The 5,000-nt window shown below is 34.3% G+C and overlaps 1 protein-coding gene across 2 annotated transcripts in view; it reads right to left on the reverse strand.

Annotated features, from left to right (window-relative positions):
* Positions 1-5,000, reverse strand: part of LOC144975074 (uncharacterized) — a 94,022-nt gene that overhangs the window by 43,679 nt on the left and 45,343 nt on the right. The window lies entirely within an intron of this gene.

Raw genomic sequence — 5,000 nt, forward strand, 5'->3', positions numbered from 1 at the left:
AGAGAGAGAGAGAGAGAGAGAGAGAGAGAGTGAGAGAGAGAGAGAGAGTGAGAGAGAGAGAGAGAGAGAGAGAGAGAGAGAGAGAGAAAGAGAGAGAATGTTCACCCAATCAGGTTCAAGACTACCAGGCCTCGACAGCTAACCTCAGGAAAGGAAACATTTTTAGCCTTCAATAAGACAACATATGGTTTTCTTGAACACACTCACATGGAAAAAGCTGACAACGAGATATTGGTTTTATCTTGGCCCGTTAAATAATTCAAAGAGATCAGGATAAACTAGAAAAGGCTGCTGTTGAATTCTCTCAAGTCTCCCAAGAAAAATGTGTTCCACAGTCATTTGTCTAATAAATATGGTTTTTGTTGGATCCTAATCATCTAAAAATGTTAATATACGTCAGCAAGAAAGTTTTTCATTTTCGAAATTAATAGTTACCAACATCACCATAATCACTACCACTATCACCACCACCACCTCATCATTACCATATTCATCATCATCATAATCATCATCATCATCATCATCATCGCTACCACAATCACCACCACCTCATCATCATCCCCATCACCATTATCAATACTACTATCTCCATAATCACCTCATCATCATCGTCATCATCATCATCATCACTACCGTTACCACCACCACCATCATCACAACACCATCCACCATCCTGATCATCATCTTCATTGTCGTCTTCGTCATCATCATCATCATCATCATCATCATCATCATCATCATCATCATCATCATCATCATCATCATCATCATCATCACTACCAAGATCAGCACCACCACCACCTCATCAACATCATCATCATCCTCATCATCATCATCATCATCATCATCATCATCATCATCATCATCACTACTATTATCACAACAATCACCTCATCATCATCATCATCATCATCATCATCATCACCATCATCATTATCACCAACATCACCTCCACCATCATCTTCACCACGATGACGACCAACACAAGTAAAACTGACACCAGCACCATCCACAGCCGTTTATTACACTAGAAATCTTTCACTTTAGTTTACTACCGCCTCACCCCCAATGGGAACGACCCACCGTCGATGACGGGGAGACCACCGTGTGGTTACGTCATAACAGATGTCCAGAACGTGAAAACTTGCCTATATTTATCCCTGCAGGTAGAATGCACCGCTTGGATTTCATTGTCAGTCAGGCTATAGGACAGATTTCGTAAAATCGTTCATTTTTACACTGCAATTGCTGACCATACACTTCTATATTTTTCTATTTTATATGGATATAACGGCCACATTTTCATCTTCAAGACGCAATTATTTTCATTGATATCAAGAAATAGTGAGTATACTTTATTCTTTCTTGAAAAATATATATTTTTCTATTTAAAATTAACCTGAAAAATATTTTTAAATGTTTAAAAAATTCAAATTGATGTTATCTGAGTTTTGTTACCCTAACACATGGTAGTAAATACAAGAGTAATAATCTACTTTTAATATAGCATTTATTTCACCGATTTGTAATGACAGGTTTCTGCACAATGAATGTGTAAACACACCTTGTCTAATTCTTTGTTGGCTAACAAAATAGTCCCGTATTCAGACAAACTTCAGAGACATAAGAAGGAAAATTATTACGTTATTATTATTAGCAGGCATCTAGGCGATCACTATCGTATTATTACTAACAATCAATAATACTATTATAACTCTTATTATTACAATTCTTCTTCTTATCATCATCATCATCATCATCATCATCATCATCATCATATCATCATCATCATCATCATCATCATCATCATCATCACATCACCATCACATCATCTATCATCATCATCACATCATCATCATCATCAATCATCATATTATCAATAATAACTAATGATTTTTTTTTCTTTACTCAGATGAATGGTCATACTGAAAACAAGCATTGTCTCAATGCAAATGGACTCTGCCGAATAAGCTGTGAAAGGGCTCAAATGAGATATGTGGTTAAAAAACATTTCATGCAAACTGCTCCAGAATTAGCAAGTGAAGTTCCACCGGTAAAAAAAGAAAACAGAACGTTGGTTGATTAATTAGATGCTGTTCCTTAAAATAATCGTGAGGTTTTACGTATGTTAATAAAAAGTTTTAAAATATGTTAAGATCTATACAAAGTCAGAGAATACTTATAACTTATTTTTACCTATGATTGTCAATTTATTTAAAATAACAGTTCATTTTGATTATCTGATCATTAATCCTCCCCCCCCCCCCCCCACCTTCCGTCCTTTTCAATGCGTTTATCACGATTTTTTATTGTCAAAAAATGGATATTATTTATTTTTTACTTTTTACTACTATTATTATTATTATTATTATTATTATTATTATTATTATTATTATTATTATTATTATTATTATTATTTTATTATTATTATTATTTACAATAATAATAATATTGTTATTATTACAGTGGTGATCAGAGTAAGATAAATACACTGATATTTTATGATTATTACTAGTATGAGTATTACATCGATATCACGTGTTTCAACTGATTCACAATGATCATTTCTGTTATCCACGATGCTTTGGTTGTTCAATAAGCAGACCATTTTCAACAAATTTCCATTTTAAATAGTATTAGCTATTTGGTCGGCCTCCTTTTTTTTTGTCGCAGCACTGGAGAAAAAGAGAGAGAGAGAGAGAGAGAGAGAGAGAGAGAGAGGAGAGAGGAGAGAGAGAGAGAGAGAGAGAGAGAGAGAGAGAGAGAGAGAGAGAGAGAGAAAAGAGATAGAGAGAGAGTAAGTGTGTGTGTGTGTGTTTGTGTACATAACATAAAACTAATTTATGCAACGTTTTACCACTAACTAATTTTCATTTTACCACCTCAGTTTGATCTCTTATCAGTTCTCTATGACAATTGAACTTTGAACCTATAACTTTAACACAGCTACGTCATTCCATCTTCACGATTCGCACCTCACCGCGACATTCTTTTATGTTGACTCGTGGTACAGTCAACGGGGTTGAGAGAAGAAGATAGATATTGAGTGACATCATCAAAAGCGATGTGATCAAAGCTGGCGGATGGTTGTGTAACATCAAAGACCAGTGACTGGTCTACAAGGCCTATCATATTCGTGGGTATGTGTGATTTGAGTAGGAGGAGCTTTCTTGACTTTGCTGATGACCGAGTGGTGGACAATTGAAATTAGAATTGTCCTTATTCAGCAGCCAATTGGAAATGGGCAATTGTAAAAAGCTGATTGGACGCTCCATGGAAAGAAAGCGGTTTTAGGGACATGGAAGGAAAGTGCCGGAGAGCGTGGAGTGGGGAGGAGTAAATTATATTGAATGAATGATAGTAATTTGGGGCGTTGGGAAGTTAAATAAAACTCTCGGAGGCGATGAGTCAATTCTTTGGCCGCAAATGATTCAGTAAAATTCTTTATTCTTTCTTTTTTCTATTTTTAATTCCTTTCTGTCAGGGGGGCATATTATAGGCGAATTCCATTTTTTTTTTTAACGGGCATTTCGAAAGCTATTTTAAAGAGAAATTAATGCGTTTTTCCAAAATTAGCAGGCGTTTAGGTGATAGCCACTATATTATTTTCATGAAAATGATCATCATCATCATCATCATCATCATCATCATATTATTATTATTATTATTATTATTATTATTATTATTATTATTATTATTATTATTATTATTATTGTTATCCTTATTATTATTGTAATTATTATCGTCATCATCATCATTATTTACATCTATACAAACGTCAAAGGAATGCATATTACATATCTTTTCCTAAGAATCGTCAATTGCCATTACTAAAACCAGTTCGTTTTGATCATTTGATCAACAAACCCCTACAATTCGGTGATCACGAATTTTTTTTATTGCTGTCAAAAAAGGATATTGCTGTACAGGTGAGCGGATATCTCAACAATGCTTCATTACAAAACGACTTTGATTATATATTTCTACTCTGTGAATATTGATGATTATTGCAGTATTTCTCATTTATTTGTATAAACTCAGATAACTATGTAATTTTTGATTATATCGTTTGAAGTAATTAAAATTTCTGACCCATTTTTATGGTTATTTCCTATAAAATCTAATCCCAAATGATCTACTAAAATTATATCAAATAAAAGTATGTAAACCACTTGTTATGACTCTAAAATATCTTATTGCTACATCTAATAGCATCTTTACTACGCTACTTTGAACTTGAGAAAAAAATCATCAAAATAGGTAAAATTGCTCAGTCTCCCTTTCGGCACAGGCCATGACTCACCATCTGTTATGAACTAGCGTCCGGCAAAATTTACCTGTCGAACTAAAGTGAAAGCAGTAAACGGCTGTCCATCTCATCCTCTCTCACCAGCCCCCTTCCAGTCCTCATAATATAGCTATACTATCGGCCCATACGGTTCCTATATAACATAAAGTCACATTTTAACAATTATAATTATTTAAACCAAAAAAAATGAACCGCTTACACGGGGTAAAAATAATATATTTTTAAAGCACCGAATTGTCAACAAATATTTCATGGATTACGCCCCTTTGTTTTAATATAGCTCATATAGGCGGATTTTCATCTCCCTATTTTACACTGTTAGAGGAATTTCTCAATGTGGTTCTATATCAACATCGATTAATAGTGTTCTCAAGTTACTTTGTACCAAATTTGGTGCTTTCATCACTAATTTGCACAATTTTACCCTAATTCCCCTAGCTACCATACTCATAGTCAAATACTCACAAATTCACTCAGAGAAGAAATTGAGCTTTCAGCTTTTTTTTTAGCTTTTTTATACAGCGCAATATCCATTAAACATGCTCAAAGCGCTTTATAAAGGGTCCCTTTTCAACAGCAACATTTAACATGTAGGACGGGACATGACGCATGTTAGGCGATATTACAATTTTTTCGGACAGAGACAGCGTTGTTAACGGCCAGGTACTCATTTTACACCTGAGTATGGTGA

Source organism: Berghia stephanieae, chromosome 6, assembly GCF_034508935.2.
Source record: "Berghia stephanieae isolate SIO BIC M18660-M18661 chromosome 6, UCSD_Bste_1.3, whole genome shotgun sequence".
In the NCBI taxonomy this organism is placed as follows: domain Eukaryota; kingdom Metazoa; phylum Mollusca; class Gastropoda; order Nudibranchia; family Aeolidiidae; genus Berghia; species Berghia stephanieae.